The 27,918-nt window shown below is 46.7% G+C and overlaps 1 pseudogene; it reads left to right on the top strand.

Annotated features, from left to right (window-relative positions):
• Positions 1-6,574: 6,574 nt before the first annotated feature.
• On the top strand, positions 6,575-8,948 carry LOC132590286 (oocyte zinc finger protein XlCOF6-like; annotated as a pseudogene).
• The last annotated feature ends 18,970 nt before the right edge of the window (positions 8,949-27,918 follow it).

Genomic DNA, 27,918 nt, shown 5'->3' on the forward strand with positions numbered 1-27,918 from the left:
CACTGTGGGGGGAGGTGTCCTTCCGGGGAAGTCAAGAAGAATAAGATACTGGATCTATATCTCGCCCTATACTCTGAATGTCAAGTCTGCTGATTCAATAACGAGACCTTTTTGATAAAAAGTTTCTAGTTTATTGATATCATTGTTCTCGACTACTCAGAGAGATTGAAGGACTGAAGACCATACAGTAAAGTGTAATCATATAAGGTATACTTCAAAGGGATTCTTTAGGGAGGGGTACTATGCAGGGCACATTCACACATTGATGTTACAAATTCGTTCTCAGGCCTATTGGCCTTGGGCGAAAAACCTCCCCCGGTGTCCAGCCTGAGAAGGCACTATAATCTCTTTCACATATTCCCATTTCAAAGCCCCCGCCACCGCTTGTGGCCGCGGGAGAGGCAAATGGTTTTTAGAGTCCTGGACCTCGTGGCCCGAAAGGCCCTGCTCCCCCTTCCGAATGGGAGGGGGTCCTGGTGTTGGAGGATGCCAATCCGAAGAACCAGGATCTCGACACAGCAGGCTGCAATGAAATACAGGGTGTATTTTACCAAGGGCAGGAGGCAGATCTAGTTCTACAGTCACTGGGTTAATGACCCTTTTGATTCTAAAGGGTCCCACGAACTTATACGCCAGTTTCTTGGAGGGTTGAGAGAGAGGTAGGTTCTTGGTTGATAGATACACAGAGTCCCCAGCTTTAAAATTCCAGGCGGGGACATGAGATTTGTCATACTGCTTTTTATAAGTCTCTTTGGCAGCCTCTAGGTTCTCTTGGATGGCTGGCCAGCTCTGACTCGGACCTTGCCACCACTGCTCAAAGGCTGAAGGGACCCCCTGACTTCCCCCCCCCCGGTAGGAGGGGGATTGTTTTTCCCTCGTACCCAAAGTCTGTGGCGAATGGGGAGGCTTTGGTGGAGCTGTGCGCACTGTTATTGTAGCAGTATTCTGCAAAGGGAAGGAGGTCCACCCAATCGGACTGGCGTTGATTTATGAAACACCTTAGGTATTGCTCTAGGACCCCGTTTACCCTCCGTCTGTCCGTCCGTTTGTGGGTGGTAGGCTGAACTTAAACCCTGCTCCATGCCCACCAATTTGCAAAACTCCCGCCAGAAGGTGGCAACGAACTGCGGCCCACGGTCGCTAATGACCTTATTTGGGAATGAGTGTAGTTTTACCACGTGATCAAAGAAGAGGGCCGCCAGCTTTTTAGCTGTGGGCAATTGAGCACACGGGATGAAGTGGGCTTGTTTTGAGAATGTGTCTACTACCACCAAAATGACCGTTTTCCTCCGGGAGGGGGGGAGCTCCACTATGAAATCCATTGACACTACCGACCATGGCCGCTTGGCCGTCTCTATTGGGTGTAGGAGCCCCAGCGGTTTTCCCCCCCTCCGTTTGGCCATGATGCACACAGGGCAGCCAGTCACAAATTCGGACACGTCCTTCCGCAGGGACGGCCACCAGAACTGCCGGTTGACCAAGTGCAGGGTTTTCACATAGCCAAAGTGCCCAGCTAACTTTGAGGAGTGGCAGAGTTGCAATATCTCCCTCCGGAGTCCCTCTGGGATGTACAGTTTCTCCCCCTTATACCAGAGCCCGTCTTTTCCCTTTAGCACCCCCTCCGGCCGGTCTTTTCTCTCCCGCTCGGTTTCCGAGGCGATCCGCTCACGACTGATTCCCTCCAGCTCCCTCCTTTTCTGAGACCGGGTGGTGACCATGGCCGCCACCTGGGAGGGTGAGATTAGAGAATCTACTACCTCTTCCCGCTGACTCTCGTGCTGTGGGAGGCAGGAGAGGGCATCGGCTAAGAAGTTTCTCGTCCCCGGGATGTGCCTCAGGGTGAAATCGAACTTAGAAAAGAAGCCCGCCCACCAGATCTGCTTCTTGCTCAGCCTTCTCTTCCCCGTCAGAGCCTCTAGATTTTTGTGGTCCGTCCACACTTCGAACAGCACCTTGGCCCCCTCTAACCATGATCTCCAGGTTTTCAGAGCAAACATGACTGCGAACGCCTCCTTGTCCCAGACTGACCAGTTCCTTTGGTTATCTGAGAATTTTCGGGAGATGTACGCGCATGGCCATAGTTTCCCCTCCCCATCCCTCTGCATGAGAATTGTTCCTACGGCCACGTCGGAGGCGTTGCATTGAACCACGAAGGCCCTCTGCTCGTCAGGGTGGCTTAGGACCGGTTCGCTAGTAAACAGGCGCTTTAGTTGGTCAAAGGCCGCCTGACACTTAGGAGTCCAGTTTAACCGGGCTCCCGGCCGCTTGGCTTCCGGCCCTTTCCCCTTCGTCTTTAGGAGCTCAGTCAGGGGCAGGGCGATCTGGACGAACCCCTCTATGAACGCCCTATAGAAATTTGCGAACCCGAGAAAAGATTGGAGCTGTCTACGTGTTCTCGGGGGGGCCCACTTGAACACTGCCTGCACCTTAGAGGGATCCATGACCAACCCCTGACCAGACACCCGGAAGCCCAAATAGTCCAGCTCTGTCCGGTGGAACTTACACTTAGATAGTTTAGCATACAGTTGGTGCTCTAGCAAGGTACTAAGCACCTCCCTCACCAGTTTCACATGGGACTGTTTGTCTTGGGAGTAAATAATGATGCCATCCAGATACACCACCACCCCCTTGTACAGAAATTTTCAGAGCACATCATTTATGAAATTCATGAACACCCCCGGCGCCCCCTGTAACCCAAACGGCATGACCAAGTACTCGAACTGGCCCATCGGGGTATTAAGATAGATAGATAGATAGATGAATTTATTGTCATTGTTCTCAACAAAAAGAGAGCAACGAAATGAGGTGCTCTTCCACAAACATACCAACACATCAAACACACATATTCATAAACCATTTAAATACATCTGAAACCATTAAACCATTAAAACCATTTAAATACATCTAAAACGGATAAACATTCATAAAACCATTAAAACCATTTAAACCATTAAATAAACATTCATAAAACCATTAAACATTCATAAAACCATTAAAACCATTTAAACCATTAAATACATTTCACCAAGTTGGACTTGAGGGACATGTACTTCCGAGTGCGCATCAAGGAGGGGGATGAGTGGAAGACGCCGTCTTCCACTTAAACGCCGTCTTCCACTCATCCCCCTCCTTGATGCGCACTCGGAAGTACATGTCCCACAAGTCCAACTTGGTGAAAATTTCCCCCCCGGACACTGTGTTCAACAAGTCCCGGATGAGGGGGATGGGGTAGGCGTTGGACATCGAGATCGCGTTTATCCCGTGAAAATCTGTACAAAGTCTAAGCGAGCCGTCCTTTTTCTTGCGGAACAGCACGGGGGCGGCGTGGGGGGCCGTGGCTGGCCTAATGAATCCCCGCTCCAGGTTTTGGTCTAAGAACTTGCGCAGTTCTTTCTTCTCGGCCCACCCCATCTGGTAGAGTTTGGCTTTCGGCAAGCTCTCCCCAGGAATTAGTTCTATGGCACAGTCCGTGCTCCGATGGGGGGGCAGCTGGTTGGCTTCCTGCTCGCTAAACACCCCCATCAGGTCACGGTAGGCACTTGGAATGGGGTGCGCCTCCTCCACCGACACGCACGCCCTCTCCTTAGCCACGGGAGCCCGCGGGACCCACGCAGTGTCCCATAGGTGGTTCTTACACGGGGTCCAGAAATCTGATTGTCTGGGCTCTACACCGGATTAGGGGCTCGTGCTTTTCCAGCCAGCCCACCCCCAATACCACCGGGTAGGAACACAAGGGGGCAATAACAAGGATCTCATGGTCCCAGTGTTCCTCAATTCCCAAGGGGCAGGCCTGCGTTTCCCGTGTGCATGGCTCCCCGCACATCACGGACCCGTCCATTTGCTCAAACAGCATGGGGTGAAGTAGCTGTGAGCTCTCCAGCCCCAGGGCTTCTACTACCTTGGGGGAAATCAATTCCCGGTTGCACCCTGAGTCTTATTAGGGCCCGAATTTGCAGGAAACTTCTCAGTTTGCGGTTTAAAAGTTTTACTGTGACCAAATATAAGCGTCCTGTTACTCTCACCGTCAGTGGTGCCTCTTCCCGCTCGACCTGCTGGTTGGCACCGTTCAGAGCAGGCCGGGCTCGTTTCCCGCCGGTTCCTTGGCCCAGGCTAGGTCGGCCAGTTCCGCGGAGAGCAGCACCTCCTCGTCCAGTGGTTCTTCCGGCACCACCGCGCTACTTTTCGCCGCATCCTTAGGGCGGCCGGTTGCCTTCTTCGGTCCCGGGATGCTGCGTTTCGCTGGTGGCAGGGGAGCCCGGGTGGCGGCCGGCTGCAGGCAACTGGAGGCTAGGTGGTTCGGGTCCCCGCACTGGAAGCATCGGCGGGGCCCCACGGGCACCGCTGCAGGTGGTCTCTTGGCTTTTGGGGGCTCGATCTTTCCCGGGACGCCCCTCGCCTGGCTCTTGCTCTTCCCCGACTGATGTTGGCGTAGCATCGCCACTCTTTTCAGGTTAGTCTCCACTTCGCCCGCCAGCTGGATCCACCCCACCAGGGTGTCTGGGCTCGCTTGGGTGAGGGCCCGATCCAGATTGCTAGCATTCAACCCATTAGAGAAGTGCTCGATCTTCATCAGTTCGCTCTAGCCCCGGACTCTGGCTGCATTCGCCTGGAAATCCGCCGCGTACTCGCGGATGGAGCGGGACCCTTCTTGCATGTTGCGGAGAGCCGCCAACGCGCGGGTCTCCTGCAGGGGTTCTTCGTACTGGGTCAGTAGGGCTTGAAGGAAGGTGTGCACGTAGTCCAGATCAGGGCTCATAGTTTCGCACAAGCTCACATACCAGTGCTTCGCCGCCCCTCTCAGTTTCGAGCTCAGGTAGTCCACCCCGCTGAACTAATCTGGGAAGGAGTTCCCCCAGTAATACATGAAGCTGTTAGCTTGAATGGCGGAGTAGTTCACCTCGTCCAGATCCCCGTCGAAGGTCGCATCCAGCTCTCGCCCTCTGCCTGCGTCGCGGGGAGCCACCGGCGCCTGGGGGGCCGCCGGTATCTGGGGAGCTGCGCCTCTCGCAGGGGCTGCCACCTGGGCCGGTTGGCTTGGGTGGCCTCGGGTTACCGGCTGAGCGGGTTGCTGCCGCCGGGACCCGGTCACCCCCAGCGCCCTCCCCAGTTGAGCCATCAGGGTGTGCATCTCATCCTTCAGGCCCGGATCGCTCCGTCGACCTCCCGTCGGACCATCGAGCAGAACATCTGGTAGTCCTCATCGTGAATGTCTTTGGGCCTCGGTTCTCCGCACTCGGCCCCTCTGCACTCAGCACCCGCGTTCTCGTCCTCTGGGACTTGGACGACGATGATGCTGTCCGCTTCCCCCGACTCGATGGGACCTGGCTTCTGCTCCGGTGATCCGGACTTGCTTGGTGTGGCGAGTCAGGATGGCTTCCTGGCGGATCGAGGCCTGCTCCATGATGGTGGTAGAGGTCCGTGGTTGATACTGCCGGGGTGTAATCACCAGCTGGAACTGGGGGGGGGGGGACTCCGCGGCTCACCTGGAGTTGAGGATGTGCCACGGCATCTCGGCCCCTTCCATATCCACGTTGATGGGAAGTTCTCCGTTGTCTGGAATCTGCTCAGCCATAAGGCTTTAAAGTTGCCGGAAAGGTTGAACTTCGAAGGGGAGTCCTTCAAAATGTCAAGTCGGCTGATTCAATAACGAGACCTTTTTGATAAAAAGTTTCTAGTTTATTGATATCATTGTTCAAGACTACTCAGAGAGATTGAAGGACTGAAGACCATACAGTAAAGTGTAATCATATAAGGTATACTTCAAAGGGATTCTTTAGGGAGGGGTACTATGCAGGGCACATTAACACATTGATGTTACAAATTCGTTCTCAGGCCTGTTGGCCTTGGGCGAAAAACCTCCCCCGGTGTCCAGCCTGAGAAGGCACCATAATCTCTTTCACATATTCCCATTTCAAAGCAAAACAACATAACAAAGGAAGGGAGGGGGGAAAGGAGAGCTCGACCTAGCAGCATTGGTATACAGTGTGGCTTTTACCCAGAATGCTTCTCCCTGAACCAAAGATGGAATACAGACTTGACCAGAGTTGAAGCAGACTTGACACTGAATCTCAAGAGTCTCAGAGCGGTCACATTCTCCTTTACCTTTACAACAGACACCCTGTGAGGTGGGTGGCTCTGAGAGAGCTCTCCTCAAAAGCTGCCTTTTCAATGACAGCTTTGCGAGAGCTATGGCTGATCCAAGGCCAATCTCAGCAGCTACAAGTGGAAGAGTGGGGAATCAAACCCTGTTCTCCCAGATAAGAGTCCGCACACTTCACGACTACACCAAACTGGCTCTGGAAGAGGCAAGGAGTAGCCATGGGGGATTTTGGATTGAGTTCGGAGCAACATTTGGTTGGTACAATCACACAGCCCACTGCAGGGACAGGAGGCCTTCTGGGGACTGGGACTTGTAGGGTCAGGAGGTCCCTCTGAGCAAGAGTTCAGGTGTGGCTCTCGTAGGGATGAGGTATCCTGAAAGACTAGATATCTGGGGAGGGTGGGAGAGAGGTTAAGACAGGCAAGCCAAAGGAGGCCGAAGGGCCCTCAGTCCTTACCTCCTGCAGTCACACCAATGCCTTTAGAACTTACCTGCCCTCCAGGTGTTAATGGGATCTCTCTTCTTATTCCAGCCCAGGATGATCAGAGCAATGAGGAGGGTGAGGAACTGGATCAGCAATTGCCAAATCGAGGTAAAAATGTGGACTTGAAAGAAAACATCAGGAATCCAGGCAGACCTAAGAGAAAGAAAGGCAGCCATACAGTTGAGAAGAGGGATGGAAGACGACATAATGCACGTTTTCCAAAGCATAGGATAATGAGGGCAAGTACATCCGTTCAGTGTGTAAAGCACTTCAAAACCAGATCACATCTCCCTCTGCACCAAAGACAACAAAAAGGGGAGAAACCGTTCGAATGCACAGTGTGTGGAAGGAGATTCAGTGAGAGAGGGAATCTTCGAAGTCATCAGAGAAGCCACACAGGGGAGAGACCTTTTGAATGCTCAGAGTGTGGGAAGAGATTCAGTCAGAGTTGCACCCTTAAAAACCATCAGAGAACCCACACAGGGGAGAGACCTTATGAATGCTCAGAGTGTGGAAAGAGATTCAGTCACAGTGGCAGTCTTCAAGGGCATCAGAGAACCCACACAGGGGAGAGACCTTATGAATGCTCAGAGTGTGGAAAGAGATTCACTGAAAGTAGCCATCTTCACAGGCATCAGAGAAGCCACACAGGGGAGAGACCTTTTGAATGCTCAGAGTGTGGAAAGAGATTCAGTCACAGTGGCAGTCTTCAAGGGCATCAGAGAACCCACACAGGGGAGAGACCTTATGAATGCTCAGAGTGTGGAAAGAGATTCACTGAAAGTAGCCATCTTCACAGGCATCAGAGAAGCCACACAGGGGAGAGACCTTTTGAATGCTCAGAGTGTGGAAAGAGATTCAGTCACAGTTGCAGTCTTCAAAGGCATCAGAGAACCCACACAGGGGAGAGACCTTATGAATGCTCAGAGTGTGGAAAGAGATTCAGTCAGAGTGGCAGTCTTCAAAGTCATCAGAGAACCCACACAGGGGAGAGACCTTATGAATGCTCAGAGTGTGGAAAGAGATTCAGTACGAGTGGCCATCTTCAAAGTCATCAGAGAACCCACACAGGGGAGAGACCTTTTGAATGCTCAGAGTGTGGAAAGAGATTCAGTAGGAGTGGCCATCTTCAAAATCATCAGAGAACCCACACAGGGGAGAGACCTTTTGAATGCTCAGAGTGTGGAAAGAGATTCAGTAGGAGTGGCAGTCTTCAAAGTCATCAGAGAACCCACACACAGGAGAGACCTTTTGAATGCTCAGATTTTTTTGAATGCTCAGAGTGTGGAAAGAGATTCAGTCGGAGTGGTCATCTTCAATGTCATCAGAGAACCCACACAGGGGAGAGACCTTTTGAATGCTCAGAGTGTGGAAAGAGATTCACTGAAAGTAGCCATCTTCACAAGCATCAGAGAACCCACACAGGGGAGAAACCTTTTGAATGCTCAGAGTGTGGGAAGAGGTTCAGTCAGAGTGGCAATCTTCAAAGTCATCAGAGAACCCACACAGGGGAGAGATCTTTTGAATGCTCAGAGTGTGGAAAGAGATTCAGTCGGAGTGACATTCTTCAAAGTCATCAGAGAACCCACACAGGGGAGAGACCTTTTGAATGCTCAGAGTGTGGAAAGAGATTCAGTCACAGTAGCAGTCTTCAAAGTCATCAGAGAACCCACACAGGGGAGAGACCTTTTGAATGCTCAGAGTGTGGAAAGAGATTCAGTGTGAGACAGAATCTTCAGCATCATCAGAGAACCCACACAGGGGAGAGACCTTTTGAATGCTCAGAGTGTGGAAAGAGGTTCAGTGAGAGACAGAATCTTCAGCATCATCAGAGAACCCACACAGGGGAGAGACCTTTTGAATGCTCAGAGTGTGGGAAGAGATTCAGTCAGAGTTGCAACCTTGAAAAGCATCACAGAACCCACACAGGGGAGAGACCTTTTGAATGTTCAGAGTGTGGAAAGAAATTCAGTCAGAGTTGGAACCTTAAAAAACATCAGAGAACCCACACAGGGGAGAAACCTTTTGAATTCTCAGAGTGTGGAAAGAGATTCAGTCAGAGTGACGGCCTTCAAAGGCATCAGAGAACCCACATAGGGGGAGAGAACTTTTGAATGCTCAGAGTGTGGGAAGAGGTTCAGTCAGATTGGCAGTCTTCAAAGTCATCAGAGAACCCACACAGGGGAGTGACCTTTTGAATGCTCAGAGTGTGGGAAGAAATTCAGTCTGAGTGGCACTCTTCAAAGTCATCAGAGAACCCACACAGGGGAGAGACCTTTTGAATGCTCAGAATGTGGAAAGAGGTTCAATGAGAGACAGAATCTTCAGTTGCATAAGAGAATCCACACAGGGGAGAGACCTTTTGAATGCTCAGAGTGTGGGAAGAGATTTAGTCAGAGTGGCAGCCTTAAAAGCCATCAGAGAACCCACACAGGGGAGAGACGTTTTGCATGCTTAGAGTATGGAAAGCGATTCAGTCAGCATGGCAATCTTCAAACGCATCAGAGAAGCCACACGGGGGAGCGACTTTTTGAATGCTCAGTGTGGAAAGAGGTTCAGTCATAGTACGAATCTTCAAAGTCATCAGAGAACCCACACAGGGGAGAGACCTTTGGAATGCTCAGAGTGTGGGAAGAGATTCAGTCGGATTGGCCATCTTCAGAGACATCAGAGAAGGCACATAGGCGAGAGACCTTTTGAATGATCAGAGTGTAGAAAGAGATGCAGTAAGAATGGCCATCTTCAAGGCAGCAAAAAACCCACAGAAAAAAACCATGTAATTGCTTAGCCTCTTATTTTATATCTAAAGAACAACCACAAGCCGTATAAAGCCCTGTCACAATGTAAACTGTTGTAGAAAGCTTGAATTTACATAGAAATGTTACCGTAAGTAGAAAGAAGCGTTAAAAATGCTCTAAATGTGGAAGAAGCTTTAGCCATGTTTGAAGCCCTCAGATATCTCTCACTACCCCATTTGGTATTACAAGGACACCAGATGTTTTCCCTTCAGTCAGTTGGCAACCCTAGATTGTTTCTTTATGAATCTGAGAAAAAAAAAGCTGAACTAAGGAATGCTCATAGGTTGTTTAAGAGATTATTATACGTATTGTAGCAGCAACCTTAGCTGCTGGTGGTCAGGCAGAAATAAGGCCACAGGCAGAATCAGGAAGAAACAGTGGTTTATTTAACGTGTACATGGGCCCCAGACCAGACTTATGTCTGAACACGTCTGGGAGCCCCGATTGCAGGAAGGTCTACAGTTTTATAGTCACAGACAATCATTTCCAGTAAACACTCGCCCAATTACAGGAAAGGACAACCCCACATCCTATACATCATTACAAGCGTCATATTACTAAAGGAACAAGGAGGAGACAGGGAGGGTCTTTCCATACATGGCATTGATGTTGCTAACACTCTTGCAGCAATATCCTTCACAAAAAACACATTTGCCCCTTTGACCTGATCCCAAGATTGTCCAAGGTATATGACTCAATGCTTATTCCAGCAAGCTTCTAGCTCCTCTTTTCAGCAGTTGCGATGAGCCAGTGGGTAAAAGATTAACTTCCTCTTTTGCTGTCTTACGCTTCTCTTTCCCTACTTTCGCAATCTTGAAGGATTATTTCAGAGACAGCTAGCAAGCACTTTAAAATTTCTTTGCCCTTTTGCTCTCTTGCCCTTGTGCCTAATTAATGGCCTTCAATTTACCTTATTTAATATATCTTTATTTCAGCCCTGCTTCATTCCCCCCTTTCAGGCTAACCTGATTTATCACGGTATTGCCTGATCCCTTACACACCTTTCCCGAGTTGACCTCATCATTTCATATACTGCATCCACAGGTACTGTTGTGTGAGGAGTGGTTGAAGCTAGGCAACCCATCCCCAGAATCTTCATGCATCCAGGCATACACCAGGCACACCCACAAAAGACCACACACATTACAATTATAGAAATATAAATAATAAACCCTTCGCGCAACCAGCTGAGATCTGGGAGCCAGCTGACCAACCAGTTGAATAACTCTGCTCCTGAATTAAAAGCTCTATCTGCACCTTGTGCTTCTTTAACCAAGCCCCTCAGGGTTTTTATTCCTGTGAGGAGTTGGCCAGACTCATTAACATAGAAACAACAAACCTCTCCCAGATAAGCACAGCTTCCACCCTGTTCTGAAAGCAATTGATCCAAGACCCTTCGATTTTGGAGTACTACATTTGCTATACTGTCTACCTCCTTTTGCAAAGTGAAGAGAGACGATGCGGTCCTCTCGAGTCCTTCTTGTAAAATTCTAGATAGGTTTCTCGTATAGATTTGCAAATCATGGACTCCCCATCCCGGTATTATGGACCGTAGGAAATCCAAAATCCCTGAGCCCCTTCCTGACGCACTCCAACGCTTCCTGGGCCTAGGGCCTTTAGGGGCAGCTGGGTTCCCAAGATCCAACACCTCATATACCATGATATCTTTACGGTGGTACCCTGCAACTGTTAAGTGCGCCACTGAACACATTCCTTTCCAAAATAGAGGCAAATACTTGAACCCCGTATCTCCACACACCCAATAGACACCTGGCAGGTCGATATAAATACCCTCAACAAGGGCATAAGAGGCATTACACCAATTATGAAACAGGGCCATTGTTTTAGGGTGAGCTGATGTTTTGCAAACCTGTAGGTATGCGAGACCCCCAAACCAAATAGAGGCATGTGGGTGGATTTTCACTAGTCAACAACATCATACCCCGAGTATTGAGTTGTAAGGTATAGTTACGCTCCCCTGTCACTGAGCAATTAAGGCAAATCTGTGCACTATTCCATTTAACTTTCCCAAGATTCTCCCTAGTACAATCATCCCATGAATCGCTGTGTTTGCACCTGGTGTGTAAATATGCAAAAGATCTGGAGCCATTGGTTTGCCATCCAGCCTTGTCTGGGTCCAGGTGGAGGATATATCCACAATCCTCAGCCTTTAAATATCCTACATTCGGACCTGTGCCATCACCTATCATACACCAAGGGTACCGTTTTTGGTGCTTTGCCACAATTGGGTGCAAATCGAACACTACCCCATTTGCATCTTTTACTCAAAAGCTATCATGGGGGTTCCAAAAAGTCATATTTCCACCAGAGTTAAACTCTGTCATCTCTCTTCACCAGGCTTCTCAACATTTTACTTCAGTTAAAAGCTGACCAGACTCATCTGGAATCTACAGTCTCTCTCATACAGTCTCCCACACAGAGTAGTATAGCAAATATCAAACAACTACTTGCTCCTCCAGCCAGCCACATACACAATACTAGCTACAGCAGACATCTATTAGTTAATTCTACACCTCCAGCACAAGTTATTCCATTGAGGGGGCCTTCCACACATATCCACATCTGGGCGGGGCAACCTCTCTTTGCCTTAAAACTCACCAGAATTTCCACTTGCTTCTGGTATCTGTATCGGGGATACTTTTGGCTATATAACAGAAGCACAGCTATGGCAGATGCTTTATCTGCCCTTTCCTGGGTAAGCATCTCGGTATGAACGAGGCAATGGGCAATGTGTCAGGCTACTTAAAGCTAGTCCTCTGACACATTTTAGCTACTTAATTCTTCCAATGGACCAATATGCTCTCTCTCCTTCTTCTGGGGCCGATACCTTAGAGGCTTTCTTGGTTCTGATGGGAAAGACCATATTCCAATTTTAGTAAGCCCGCAAAGACTAGTGAGCACTCAGTAATCTGGGCAGCTCAGTGAAAATCATTATCATAAACTTAAATGGGGTAGTTTCTACATGCTGCACCCCTGGGGCCAACTTAGGCCCTATCTTGGGTTATTTCTGGCACAGGACACACATCTGGTTGCAGTCGTAGCACACAGTCCACAACACCTGTCTGTCTAATAGCCTCGCTATGGCAGAATCTCTTATAATGTGTTCTCGTATAAGTTTGCTGCACTAGGGCCAAGCTACAGCTTATGGGGACAAATAAGCATGTTATCAGATAGCTGTCTTTGGTAGATGCTCCCTGGACTTTCCTTCCTTCTTCTGGGTATAATGGTGAAACCACTCAGATAGCTTGACTTGAAACACTGGGCAGATAAGTTTTCTGCTGCTGCTGAATGGCTTTGTTGTGCTGTACTAAAAGTCCAAAAGTCTCGGGATCTTGGGGCCATACTCAATAATCTCTTCTGCTGTGTGAATTAATTCCTTCTCATTAGACAGGGCTTCTTAGGCATAGAGGGTCAAAACATATATGTTGAATTGATGCAGATGCTTGCTCTGGCTTCAGCTGCTAATTCAAGTGTTCTGGCCAGGGCTATTGGCTCTGCCTTCGCAGGGTGACCACAGCAAATCCTGCCTGGCGCACTTCACCTGGTACAGAACCCCAACGGCAGTCCCATATTTTCAGAAATGAGGAGGATGGCAGCCTCGCTGACAACGGTAGCCCTAGGACCGGAGTTTTAACAACAGCCTTTAACTTCTTCAAGGTCTGACGTTACTTAGTGTCTCACTTCAAAGGGTGCTCACTCACCCCCCCCCCCCTTTGTAACTTCACACAAGGGTTTGGCAATTGGGGCTTTCTTTTCCTTGGGGAGGCTCCTGTAGGCACGCACCATGTTCTGGCACTGGGCCAGCTGCTTCTTCTGTGCCTCTACTGCTTCCTTAGCCTTCTCTCTCTGGTGCAATTTTGGCTTCAGCCTTCAGGCACGAGACTTTATTGATGCCAGCCAGTTCCCCTTTGCGGATCTGCTCGATCTGCTTGCTGCTGGGCAGCGTTCCTTCTGCCAACTGCTTGGCCTTCCCGTAGACACCCAGGAGCTCAGACACCTCATACATCGGGACCTTCAGATGACCCTTCAGTTCTCCATCTGGACCTGCACCTCTGCTAAGGTATTCTCTCTTATCTTTTGCAGCAACTGCACAGGAAAATGCCATTGAGGGAAGCACTTCAGCCCACAGCTTCCTCTGCAGGCCTTCCATTTCTTGGGCCAGCTGTTTGGCTTGATGCCCATAGCCTTCCATCTCACTGGCTGAACAGCAACTCTCTAATCTCCTTCAGGCTCAACTCAGCCTCCTGCTGCCTTCACCTGATATCTGGAGCCGACTGAGCTGCAAAGGCTGAGCACTTGCGACTTCGTGGTTGGTGGGCAAATAAATTCGGTGGGCTTCACATAGGCGCTCCAAAAAGGCATCTGGCTTCTGGAGGATTACTGCTACCTCACGCGTATTAATGGGTTTCATGGCTGCCTCCTTCATGCCTGCTGGTAGAGCCTGCCGGTATTGGCTCAATAGGCAGATGGGAGCCTCCCTGTTGGCATCCCACTTGAGGACAGTCTGAGGAAAATGAATTGCCAGAGGGGCATCACATGGCTGACGAGGATTTCTTCTTCTTTTTTTAATATTTTTATAGTTTATTAAATTAATATATTGTGTACAAGCCCGTTACCATACAAAAGAAAAAAGTATTATTAAAACAGAAGTCGAAGGCAGTGTTTTCACTGATTATATATACATTCAAATTCCATTATCTCTATTCACCATTTAATGCATTCACCTTCACTATTGCATTACAAATTAAACCCATTTATCCTTTTCACTTACAATCAATCATTAAAGATATTTTATCGATGACGCTCAACACCTTATATAATACCTTACTTCCATACACCTTTAACCGTCTGTATGACCTGCCCCACTAATCTAACTTATTGCTTTGGCATTCCATTCAGCAGCACCATCCAATTATGTAATTTTGATAAATTCCATACTTTCCTAATGAATCCTCCATTTTTGGTATTCCGTTTACGCCAATTTCTCTCTTGGTTATTTAAAACCTCTCTAGGTTTTGGAATTAAATGCCTAATTATCCATAATATCTCTTTCATTTTTTTATTTTTCTGACCTCTAGAAAAAAGTTGCTCCGTTTCCCTTCTCCAAACTGCATCTTTGATCTTTTTCCTTATGTCTCTTAAATGTGTTTCTCTAAATGAACCATTCTTTTTTAGCTTTAGAGAGTTTAACCTATATATATATTCAATTTCCCTCTCGGCTTTTTTTTGTTCTTTTTCCAGCATGGGGGTCAATGTTTTAGCTACTGAACAAAATAAATCCTCATTTATTTCTTCTGATATGCTTAAAAATCTTGAAGTATATTTTACCTTATACATGTCTGATCTAGTAATCCTGTTCTCTGATTCTTCCTGTTTAATTTCCAAGTCACCTGTACCTTGCTCCTTTAGTATTTGTTTTGTATCAATAGAATTTTTGGTTTGCGTCAACTTTGTCATATCTGTTTTTATGTCCTTCAATCCATTTTCTAATCCATCAAGTTTAAATTTTAATCCCCCTATCTGTTCCATTAAATTGTTCTGCATCTGATTTAATGCCCCCATTAAAGAATCTTCAAAAAATGACTGAAATACTTTGAGAGCATCCTGCAACAACATGATTCCCTCTATCATTGAGTTAAGCAGGAGAAATTCAAATTATCATATACTAATATAGAATGAAGACACCAATACAGAGATTTAGTATCCCTTTACCAACTAGTCTAGATCAATTTCTTCCCCAAGCAATAATGGTTCATGTTCAACTGATTTCAATAATTATTCATTATTTGCCTTCCTCTTGCACCACTTATCCCTTTCAAACACTCCACTCACTACCTCTTGCAGACTCCATACACTCACTTCTTCATTCATTCACCATCCTAATCCTTTCTCATTAACCATACACTTTTACTTAAACCCACACACATTCACACACTTTTGTAAATTATACAGTTATGGACTAACAACATTCAGTTCCTTGCTTTCCCTCTCTTTCTTCTTTCTTCCTTCAGTCCTTCTGTTTCCCCTTTCTTCCTCTTCTTCTTTGTCCGTTTTTCCCCCTTTTTGTCTTTCTGGTCTTTCTAGTCTTTAAATTTCTTCTTCCAAGTTACTTATATTATATTGATCGAACACAGTCTTTTAATGAACGATTCACTTTTCTACAGCTCTCAGTCCAAAAAAAATAGTCCACCTAATCCTTAATATAAATCAGATCTTCTATAACATTATATATTTTCTCCCATCCAATCTCCACAACACGTAGCAATCTTCACACACAATGTCTTAAATGAGTCTTTAGTTTTAGGCAAGTTTCAAGAAATTTACTTTCTAACGAGTTCTTTCTACTCTTGTAGCACAGGGTTGTCACTTTCCTCCTCCTCTCTTTTCCACACCCTTCAGCTAGAGATACAGTGTTTTAAATCACATTTCAGTGTTCTTTAACAAGAAAAAAGTGGAATACTTCAAAAAGAAAGAAAAAATACCAATTATGGTGTTTGCTAGCCACAGAGAGGAGGTGGGACAGGGAAAGAAAAAATCAGTTTGTTCCTTCGGTGCCAAATCCGCTGCTGCTGCCACCGCCCACCTCCTTTCCTCCTTCCTCCGACTTTGTTCCTCTGCTCCTCTTGCCAGCCACAAAGTAGTTGTCTCAAAGTAGTTCTCTCAGCCACACCCACATACGCGACCGAGCCAAGCCCAATTTGCAGCCATAACAAAAAGCGCCTGCCTTCAGGTATATACTGTCCTTTTTTTTCCTTTTCGTCTCCTCTTGGTCTTCTGTTTTTGGGTTAGTTTCATTTACTTTCGCCAAACGCCCTCCACCTTCACCTCTGTCTCCGGTAGCTGAGACTCTCTCACCTAATGGCGCGCGATGCGGTTGGGGCAAAGGGAGGGTAGAAAAGCCAGGAACCTAGAAGTTCCCCCGTGCCTTTCCCCAAGACCCCTTCTGCTAGCAGTGCTCCTCCGACGGGAGCTTGCTGGGTCCTACGACCCCCCAGCCCACACGGTTCGATCCGTTCCTGCCCTGATGGCTTGAAACGCGACCGCCTCGTCTCGCTGTAACCGGAAGTCAGCTCCTGAACCTTTCTGAGGGGGGATTTCTTCTGAGGGGGCAAGCTGGCCAGAGGCAGGGGGCTTGCTTCTGGAGAACTTCTCTCTGGGGGAGCCCATAGATCTGGAATTCTTTGGCGAGGGTGAAGCCTAAGTGAGTCTAAGTAGCAAAAGGAAAAGGCTGGGAGCTTTGCATTGGGCTTAAAGGACCAGCTCCCTGCAAGGGGCAACAGAGAACTGCCCTATGTCCTAATATCTGGTTCCTGGGGGTACTTTGGCGTAGATTGCCTTGTCCTGAGACTGAGATGCCTGTCCAAGAGTAGCATATCTTGCAACCACGTAGGTGGTTTAAAAACAAATTACAATAAGCGAGCCTGCAGTAGACATGGACTATTGCACCCTTCTTAGATCTTCGTTCGCGAAGCCAAGCCGAGAGAGAGAGAGAGACAATAAGAAACGATATACAAGGGCTAGTCTAGGTGACCAGGGTAACTCATAACCTTTGTCACAGGAACCCTCAGATGACTGAACAACACCAAATGTAGGTCATTCTAAAATCATAGAATCATAAAATCATAGAGCCACTTGCAGCTGCTGGAATGGCCTTGGGTCAGCCATAGCTCTCTTATGTGGGAGAACCGGGCTTGATTCCCCACTCCTCCACTTGCAGCTGCTGGAATGGCCTTGGGTTAGCCATAGCTCTCTTATCTGGGAGAACCGGGTTTGATTCCCCACTCCTCCACTTGCAGCTGCTGGAATGGCCTTGGGTCAGCCAGAGCTCTCTTATCTGGGAGAACCGGGCTTGATTCCCCACTCCTCCACTTGCAGCTGCTGGAATGGCCTTGGGTCAGCCAGAGCTCTCTAATCTGAAAGAACCGGGTTTGATTCCCCACTCCTCCACTTGCAGCTGCTGGAATGACCTTGGGTCAGCCAGAGCTCTCTTATCTGGGAGAACCGGGCTTGATTCCCCACTCCTCCACTTGCAGCTGCTGGAATGGCCTTGGGTCAACCATAGCTCTCTTAGGAGTTATCCTTGAAAGAGCAGCTTCTGTGAAAGCTCTCTCAGCCCCACCCACCGCACATGGTGTCTGTTGTGGGGAGGTAAAAGAAAAGGAGATATTAGGCTGCTCTGGGACTCTTGAGATTCAAAATGGAGGCTGGGATATAAATCCAATATCATCATCATCATCAACCGCTTTTTGAGACCGGCCCATCAGAGAATCCACACAGGGGAGAGACCTTTTGAATGCTCAGAGTGTGGAAAGAGATTCAGTCGGAGTGGCAGTCTTCAAAGTCATCAGAGAACCCACACAGGGGAGAAACCTTTTGAATGCTCAGAGTGTGGAAAGAGATTCAGTCGGAGTGGCAGTCTTCAAAGTCATTAGAAAACCCACCCAACGGAGAGACATTTTCAATGCTCAGAGCGTGGAAACAGATTTAGTCGGAGTGACATTCTTCAGCGACACCAAAGAACCCAAAGAATAGAAACCATGCAATTGCTTAGCCTGTTAAAGCAGCTTTTATCTTATTTTATAACTAAAAAAGAGCCACAATCCGTATAAAGAGGTGGCACTATATAAACTATTGTAGAAAGTTTGAATCTACACAGAAATGTTATTGTAACCAGGAAGAAATACTTAAAAATGCTCTAAATATGGAAGAAACTTTGGCCGTGTTTGAAGCCTTCAAATACATCCCACTACCCCATATGAGCTTTGAAGGACACCAGACTCTTCTTCCAGGCAGTTGGCAACCCTAGATTGTTTATTAATCTGAGAAAACAAAGCTGAACTAAGGAATGTTCATAGGTTGTTTAAGAGATTATTATGTGTATCAGGTACATCAGACTTATACTCCTTATACATAGCTATCTGGTCCTTTGAAATTAGGGTCCTCTAGTCCAACCCCCTGCACAATGCAGGAAACTCACAAACACCTCCCCCATAAATTCACAGGTTCCTCATTGCTGTAAGATGGCCATCCAGCCTCTGTTGAAAAACCTCCAAGGAAGGATAGCCCAGTTCCTGTCCTGCATCTCCGGGTTCCTGTCCTGCATCTCGACCTGTGTTATTAGTGACAGGCTGCTTCGGCGGGCCGCTGCGCCGGCCCCCTGGGCCCCACAACGATGGGACCGATGCCACAGGGACGGGCTCGAAACACTCTATAACCCCTCAAAAGAACAGCAGTCTAGCTCGCTTCCCCCGAGCCCTGCCGCCATAAGCCTCAAGGGGGCTCATTTTGCGGCATCTCCCGGCGGGAGGGTGGCACCCGCACAGGACACATATCAAATGAAAGAGGGGGCGCAGGGCTATCAGAAACAGCCGGCGGAGGGAAATGATGTCATTTGGGGGAAATGATGTCACAGGAAGTGATGTCACTTCCTGTTTCTGGCGGTGGCATGCTGTTACCGGAAGTGACGTCACTTCCTGTTTCCGGAGGCGTGCGCTTTGCGCGCGCGCATTCACATCGTTCCCCCCTCAAGGTGTCCCTGGCTGGCCTCCAGCTATTATGGCCACCCTACTTCCATCCCAGAGCCGACCGGAGACTGAAGAGGTGATGCTTTAAAGGGGGGAGTGTTTTAATTCTTGTTAATCCAACAAACCACTTCTTGCCAACTCAAGGCCTGTAGCCCCTGTAACTTTTGACACACAGAGCCGGGGGGGAGGGGGGGGCGGGAGAAGAGAAGCTCCTGGTCCACACGTTATTAACTACTTACACATAATTGTTAGGCTACTTGGATTGAAAAACGGTGTTCCAAAGGCTGGAATTGGGCTGACGGGCAGTGACTCAGTGGTGCGGGGCTGTTTCATGCACACTAAATAACGCCCTGTCAATGTGCTTTGCAACTGGATTTTACTGTGTGAAAGGCCAAAATCCACTTGCAAACGGTCACTGGAGTGGATTGAAACTGCGCTATTTTAAATGTCTGAAACCGCCTACAGCATGTGCTTGGCATGTAAAAGCTCCCATGGTCTTTTATGCCGTTTCATAAATGGGTATTTCCATCATAGGCATTTTTTCTTAGTCTTGTTTTTTTTATAAAAAATGTTCTCCTACTAATGACTGTTATCTGAAGAGGTGAGCAGTGACTCATAAGAACACAAGAGAAGCCATGTTGGATCAGGCCAATGGCCCATCCAGTCCAAGACTCTGTATCACACAGTGGCCAAAATACACACACACACACACTGTGGCTAATAGCCACTGATGGACCTCTGCTCCATATTTTTATCCAATCCCCTGTTGTAGCTGGCTATGCTGGTAGCAGCCACCACCTCCTGTGGCAGTGAGTTCCACATGTTAATCACCCTTTGGGTGAAGAAGTACTTCCTTTTATCCGTTTTAACCTGACTGCTCAGCAATTTCATTGAATGCCTACGAGTTCTTGTATTGTGAGAAAGGGAGAAAAGGACTTCTTTCTCTGCTTTCTCCATCCCATGCATTATCTTGTAAACCTCTATCATGTCACCCCGCAGTCGACGTTTCTCCAAGCTAAAGAGCCCCAAGTGTTGTAACCTTTCTTCATAGGGGAAATGTTCCAAACCTTTAATCATTCTAGTTGCCCTTTTCTGGACTTTTTCCAATGCTATAATATCCTGTTTGAGGTGCGGTGACCAGAACTGCACACAGTACTCCAAATGAGACGGCACCACCGATTTATACACACTTGCAAAAGTTCATGCCCTGCCACCAATTTTTAGTCTTTAAGGTGCTCCTGGACATAGTGTTGGAATTATGTATCTGTTCTGCATGTCTTTTGCAATGTTCTAAAGTCCCAGTCGTCAAAGGGTTAATACTGTACCTGATTCCCTTTTGTTTGCATGACCTAGGAAGAGGATCCTGGTTACTGTCAATCAAGAGATAAAGCGGGAAAGCTTGTATGTTTGTTTGGCCAGTTAGTTGGCCAGTTAGACTTCCTTTGTTCAGGCAGAGAGGTCAAGGAGAAGGGGGAAGTATCCTCCATTAAGCATGTGTTCTTCAATCTGTTAGGATGTAGCACTTAGTGCTTTGTTGTTTTACCTCCCAGTACCCAATCCCCTTGTAGTAATAAATACATTTTTGCTTTCATGTTAAATGCCTCTCAAAGATGATTTGATCCAGCGATCCATCGAACTGTTTGAGATACAGAGAATTGAGTTTCAAACAGAAAATCCCCATCAGATAAGTGGACAGAAGGGTGTTTGTGTTGACTTCCTATTCCACTTGCTTTGTTGTTCCCTGCTTCACACGCCCCCTTCCCAGAAGTCTGAAACCTTGCCCTGTAAACACTCAACACATTCTTTCAAACATTTTACTAAATTCTTGAGCTTACTTAAGAGCCTTTGATGAAGAATTTTCTCAAAAGTCAAAGTAAATAGCATCTATTGGGTCCCCTTTGTCCACATGTTTGTTCACCCCCTCAAAGAACTCTAACAGGTTAGTGAGACAAGATCTTCCCTTACAGAACCCATGTTGAGTCTTCCTCAGTAATCTTCGTTCATCAATGTGCCTACTGGTTCTCTCTTTAATAGCAATCTCCACTAACTTTCCTGGTATTGAAGTCAGACTGACTGGCCTATAATTTCCCAGATCTCCTCTGGAACCCTTTTTAAAGATGGGGGTGATGTTGGCTACCTTCCAGTCCTCAGGAACGGAGGCAGATTTTAATGAAAGATTACATATTTTTGCCAGGAGAGCCACAATCTCACATTTTAATTCTTTCAGAATTCTTGTATGTATGCCATCAAGGCCTGGTGACTTCTCAGTTTCTAATTTGTCTATCAGTTGTAGGACCTCCTGTCTAGTCACCTCAATCTGACTCAGGTCTTTCAACACCCCTCCGGAAATCAGAGGTTTTTGAGTGGGCAAACACTTCTCTTCTTCCATAGTGAAGACGGAGGCAAAAAATGCATTCAGTTTTCAGCCATTTCCCTATTCTTCAGTAATCCTTTCACATCTTGGTCATCCAAGGGCCCCACTGCCTCCCTGGCTGGTTTCCTGCTTCTAATGTATTTGAAGAAATTTTAGAAGGACTAAAAATCAGAGGATTCTCTTATAAATATAAAGCCTTCGCAGATTATATTGTGTTCATAATAGAGAATCCAATCCAAGTGTCACCATTGCTGTTAGCTAAGATAAAAGAATATGGAGAGTTAGCAGGACTATATATAAATAAAGAGAAACCGAAATTTTTATGCAAAAATATGCAACCAAACAGAATTAATGAATTGCAAATTGTGATGGGCTGTGAAGTCACCACTAAAGTTAAATATCTTGGATTAGAGATAACCATGAAGAATATTGACTTCTTCAAAAATAATTATGAAAAATTATGGTGTAAGATGGACAAAGATTTGATGAAATGGAATAGACTTAAGTTATCCTTATTGGGCAGGATAGCTGCAATTAAGATGAATATTTTGCCAAGAATAATGTATCTGTTCCAAACTATCCCGATTGTGAAGGATACCAAACAATTTAATAAATGGCAAAGGAAGATTTTTGATTTTGTATGGGCCGGAAAGAAACCAAGGATTAAGATGAAGATTTTAATAGATGCCAAAGAGAGAGGTGGTTTTCAGCTCCCAGATTTAAGATTGTATCATGATGCGGTTTGTTTGACATGGATCAAAGACTGGATAATGCTGTTAGATAAAAAACCTTTATGGTTAGAAGCTCATGGGAATAAATTTGGCTGGCACGCGTATTTGTGTTATGGGAAGAATAAGATGGACTTTTTTTCTCTCACCATTATATCAGAAATAGTTTATTGAACACTTGGATAAAATATAAGAAATATGGTGATGAGAGAAAACCACTCTGGATAGTGCCAGCAGAAGTAATAAAAATAACAGCTGAATCTGATGAAGAAAGAGCGATGTCATATAATCAACTGCTCAAGATTCAAGGAGGCAAAATTGAATTAAAATCTGCAGAAGAGTTAAATAATAAGTACGACTGGTTTCAAATGCAACAAATCAAAGGCTTGATGGAAAATGATATTAAATTGGATGGAATTAGACGTGAGCAAACAGAACTGGAAAGGGTCCTGCTTGGAGATAATGAAAAATTAATATCAAAAGTATATAAATTATTATTGAAATGGTCTACAGAAGAAGAAGTAGTAAAGTCTCAAATGGTCAAATGGGCAATCAATGTGAATAGAGAAATACAAATGGATACGTGGGAGCACCTTTGGAAGAACTCGATGAAGATCTCAACCTGTCAGAGTATTAAAGAGAACTGTTTTAAGATGATGTACAGGTAGTATATGACTCCGAAAAAGCTGGCTAGGATGAGTAAAAAGATGTTGGATAGATGTTGGAAATGTAGAAAACACGAAGGTTCTTTCTTTCACATGTGGTGGACTTGTGAAAAAGCGAAAGAATTTTGGAAGATGATACAACAAGAAATCTCCAAAATTTTGGGTTATGACTTTAAGAAAACTGCAGAGACTTTTTTGCTTGGATTACAATTAGAAAAATTTCCAAAGGAAGACAGGACTTTAATTTGGTACTTGCTCTCAGCTGCTAGGACATTGTATGCGCAGCTGTGGAAACAGGGAAAAATACCAGAGAAATGGGACTGGATTGTGAAAGTTTTATCGTGGAGTGAGATGGACAAATTAACTAAAACTTTAAGAGACTATGATTTAGATATATTCAAAAAGGAGTGGAAGAAATGTAAAGGATATATGGAGAAAGAATGGAATATAAAAAGTCATTGGACAATTTTTTAGTATTAATGAGAGAAGAAAAATATTGAACTTTAATTGGTTAGCAGTACCTTTATAATTGAATTTAAATTTATAACTTCGGGGAAGTCAAATATTGGAGGGAGGGGGGGTTGAAATATCATATGGGTTAGCATAGAAAAGAGACAATTAATTACTGTAACCATATGTTATTAATAAATTGTTAAAACACAGTTTCTCAGCCATTTCCCTATCCTTCAGTAATCCTTTTATCCCTTGGTCATCCAAGGGCCCCACTGCCTCCCTGGCTGGTTTCCTGCTTCTAATGTATTTGAAGAAATTTTTATTGTTGGTCTTTATGTTTTTTTTTGTAAACTCCTCATAGTCCCTTTCTGCCTGCCTGATCACAGACTTACATTTGATTTGCCACAGCCTGTGTTCCCTTTTAATTACCTCACTTGGACTAGCTTTGCACCTCTTAAAGGTATCCTTCTTCTTCAGCTTCCACTACTTTCTCCCTTTCTTTTCTTGTTTTCTGCATCACAAGTCTCTTTGCCAGGATTTCTCAACTGCCCAAAAGCTACAGAGGAAAGCCTCTATTTTCCCCATTGGCTGAGGCTCCTCTCTTGGGGAAATGGGAGGAGAGGGAGAGCTTGCTTTTATACTGACCACAATATTGCAAGAGTTCTAATACAGTTAAGCATGTTTTATTTAATTTTAAAAAAATGTTTAAATTGTGTTTGTATCCTTATAAAGTTTATATCTCTGCTCCCTGGCATTACATTTTATGACATACTTGGCCCAGCCCAACAAGGTCTCATTTATGTCAGATCCAGCCCTGTAACCAATGAGTTTGACACCCCTGTTCTAGGGTGATGTCAGTGAGTTTTTGGAGCATCTCTTGTCCTCCCAACCAGGTTTTCACCCAGATGCAATGTGGAGATGACATCACATCTGACCCCAAACCATCCCCAAAGCAAGCAGGGGGTGCCAGGCCACAGTGAGCCTTCCCTACTCTGCTATCCTATTTCCCACAAGAACCCTCCAGATGCCCCTATAAGCATGGGCACAGAAGCTGAACCTTAAGCACTGGTTCAGCACTCTGCTGCCCAAGAAGGTGGAAGCTCCTTGTATTCACCAGGTTGAATAGCTCTGCCCAGGTTTGTCTAACTCGGGAGAGAAAGACAGATGGGTTTGGGCTAAGGGATCTTGGGGTGCAGGAATGCTCCCTCTGAACCTTCGATGTGGCGTCCCTCTGGCTCCCACCCCTTCTCAGCTCTGCCAGTATATTTGTCAGTCCCCCTGAAGAAACTGGAAGTTCTGAAGACCTTGAACCCTGCCTGGAGGTTGCTGTCCTGCCCAGGTTCCCTCCCTAAATCTCCAGGAGTTTCATGGCCTGGAGTTGGCAACCCCATGCCCCCCCACCCAGCCAGTGGCCTGGGAGGACTTGGCAGCCCTATTCTCTCAGCTTTCTACGACTCTCCAGACATGGTGTCATGATCCTAGGCCTACAGGCTCCAGAGAGGCCTGTCATAGAGTATAATGGGGAATTGATCTGGAGGTATCGGGGGCTCTGGGGGGGGCTGTTTTTTGAGATAGAGGCACCAAATTTTCAGTATAGCATCTAGTGCCTCTTCCCAAAATACCTCCCAAGTTTCAAAACGATTGGACCAGGGGGTCCAATTCTATGAGCCCCAAAAGAAGGTGCCCCTATCCTTCATTATTTCCTTTGGAAGGAAGGCATTTAAAAAGGTGCTGTCCCTTTAAATATGATGGCCAGGACTCCCTTTGGAGTTCAATTGTGCTTGTCACACCCTTGCTCCTGGCTCCGCCTCCAATGTCTCCTGGCTCCACCCCCAAAGTCTCCTGGCTCCACTCCCAAAGTCCCCAGATGTTTCTTGAATTGGACTTGGCAACCCTACATGCCACTGAAAGAGTGTTGAAAAATAATTAAACCAAGAGTCTGGCTCACGCAGAAGAAAGCCTAAATGCAAGGGCGCTGTGTATGTTACTCATAATTGCTCCTATGTATGTTAATTGCTTATTGCTTATCTGTAGGTATTCTTTTAAGCCAAAGACGGGAGTGGAGTTGCCTTGGAAACCGTTAAGGTTAAAAGTGTAACTATGTAAGGGAGGGGGAGGTTTGCTGAGACAAGACGCTTTTGGGCATGCGTATCTAGTTAGTAGACAGATTGTAAAGTCAGCCTCACCAATTAGTGTGGAATTTTACTCACTTAGGAGAAATGAGGTAATGATTTGTGAAGTGCTGTTTTGCGCTCGGGAGGAGTCAGATTGTGAATCCTGCGTCTCTGGCCTGTCTGGTCACAGGGGGAGAGAGAAAGGGGGGGTTGCGTCGGGAATGCTTTAAAAAACAGCAGCTTATGCTAAAACGGGAGAGAGACAGCTCTAGCCTGAGATCTCTCTCCACATTGCAATGTGATTTCTTTTTACAAATAAACCTTTGGATTTTTGAGCAAGAAGTCTCTGCCTGGTAAATTCTTGGGGTTTAAAGGGCCGTGGCCCCAAAACCGGTTAACAAGAGGGGAGTCCAGGGAAGGGGGGAAGGCATACAGTTGGCAAGGGTGCCAATCCTCCAGGGGTCTCCCAGAGGAGGACTTTGGTCTCTGGGTTAACCAGGTGCTGGGTTGGCTGAGGAGCTTGAGGCCACAGAACTGGCAGGAAGGGGGAATTGGGAGTCCTGTTCCTCTGAGTCAGGAACCCCTAAACTGAGCAGGTGGTGGCAGCGTGCCCTAGTGGGGGGAAGAAGATAAGCTTCCTTCAGGAGTTGGCAACTAAAAAGGGACCGGGTCTGAAGGCAGAATCGGGCCAGTTCCGTCACAGGAGTTGTAGAAAAAACATCTGGAGAGCTACTGTTGGCCACCCCTGCCATAGGGTAGAAAGGAGAATCGATCTTGTGGGTATCTGGGGCTGGGGGGGGCGGGTGTGGCTGTTTTTTGAGAGAGAGGCACCAAATTTGCAGCATAGTATCCGGTGCCTCTCTCCAAAACACCCTCCAAGTTTCACCGTTGTTACTCTGCAGAAAGGATTGAGCTATTGCCATGTATAATGTTATAAAAGATACTGAAGCTTGTAGAAGCCACATGGCCATCTGTGCATCCCTGTTGCATCAATGTTCCTTGCTGTTGACATGATCTACACCGGTTACATCTAGAGGAGAATTGGAGCTTTAGACTCTGTTTTCATGGCTTGTCTTATCGCATTCTGGACCTTTTTCTACAAAAACAAGAACTCTCATCGTGAACTTATGGGACTCGGATGTGATATCATTGCACCTTTGTAATAATTATTGCACAAGGTTTCTATGTTTTGTATGTGAATAGAAATTGTTTATTCTTGAGGCTGGTTTATCATGGATGCTTTAGTGCTTTCTACCTGCTCCATTTTCCACGCTACTCTTTTTGGGTTGCTCCAATCCCCAGGTGGGGGCAGGGGATCCCCCAGTTTGGAGGCCCTCCCCCCGCTTCAGGGTCATCAGAACACGAGGGGGGGGGAATGCCTTTGAGTGTGCCATTATTCCCTATGGAGACCGATTTCCATAGGGTATAAAGGAGACTCGATCTTGTGGGTATCTGGGGTTCGGGGGGGAGTGGCTGTTTTTTGAGATAGAGGCACCAAATTTGCAGCATAGTGTCTGGTGCCTCTTTCCAAAACACCCTCCAAGTTTTAAAAAGATTGGACCAGGGGGTCCAATTCTGTGAGCCCTCAAAGAAGGTGCCCCTATTCTTCATTGTTTCCAAAGGAGGGAAGGCATTTTAAAAAGTGTGCAGTCCCTTTAAATGTGATGGCCAGAACTCCCTTTGGAGTTCAATCGTGCTTGTCACAACCTTGCTCCTGGCTCCACCCCCAAAGTCTCCCGGCTCCATCCCTAGAGTCTCCTGGCTCCACCCCCGAAGTTCCTAGATGTTTCTTGAATTGGACTTGGCAACCCTAATGCCAGGCGCTGAACTTCACCCGCTGAGTTTCTGCCTGCCCTGCTGCAACGCAGAAAAGCGCAGGAGCTCTGCAAGGAAAGGGGAGCAGGGGTAGATCCAGAGTTCCCTCTAAGCTGAGTTAGTGCGAGTTAGCTCACAGTTTTTTAGCCTCCAGCTCACTCATTTTTGTCTCAGCCCAGGAAAAATGGCCCCAGAACAAACTAATTTCTGCAGGAGCTCACAACTTTAATGCCAACCAAGTTTTACTGAGAACGTCAGCTTTCATGTGCTCTCTAAGCACACTTCACCAGAGGAGGCGATCAGGTATTGTGGGCTGAAATACAAGCAGTTTGTTGATTAAGTATGCAGAGTTTACTGTACTGTCAGTCTGCAGACTTCAATACAACTACGTTCTCAATAAAACGACGTTCTCAATAAAACTTGGTTGGTCTTAAAAGTGCCCCCTTGACTCCTGCTTTGTTCAACTGCTTCAGCCCTAGTGGGGGGCGGGGGGAGAAGATAAGCTCCCTTCAGGAGTTGGCAACTAAAAAGGGACCGGGTCTTAAGGCACAATTGGGCCGGTTCCGTCACAGGAGTTGTAGGCAAAGAACTTCTGTAGAGCTACCGTTGGCCACCCCTGCCATAGGGTAGAAAGGAGAATCGATCTTGTGGTTTTCTGGGGCTTAGGGGGGAGGGCGGCTGTTTTTTGAGATAGAGGCACCAAATTTGCAGCATAGTGTCTGGTGCCTCTCTTCAAAACACCCTCCAAGTTTCAAAAAGATTGCACCAGGAGGTCCAATTCTATGAGCCCCCAAAGAAGGTGCCCCTATCCTTCATTGTTTCCAAAGGAGGGGAGAGATTTA

This window comes from Heteronotia binoei, chromosome 2, assembly GCF_032191835.1.
Source record: "Heteronotia binoei isolate CCM8104 ecotype False Entrance Well chromosome 2, APGP_CSIRO_Hbin_v1, whole genome shotgun sequence".
Taxonomy (NCBI): domain Eukaryota; kingdom Metazoa; phylum Chordata; class Lepidosauria; order Squamata; family Gekkonidae; genus Heteronotia; species Heteronotia binoei.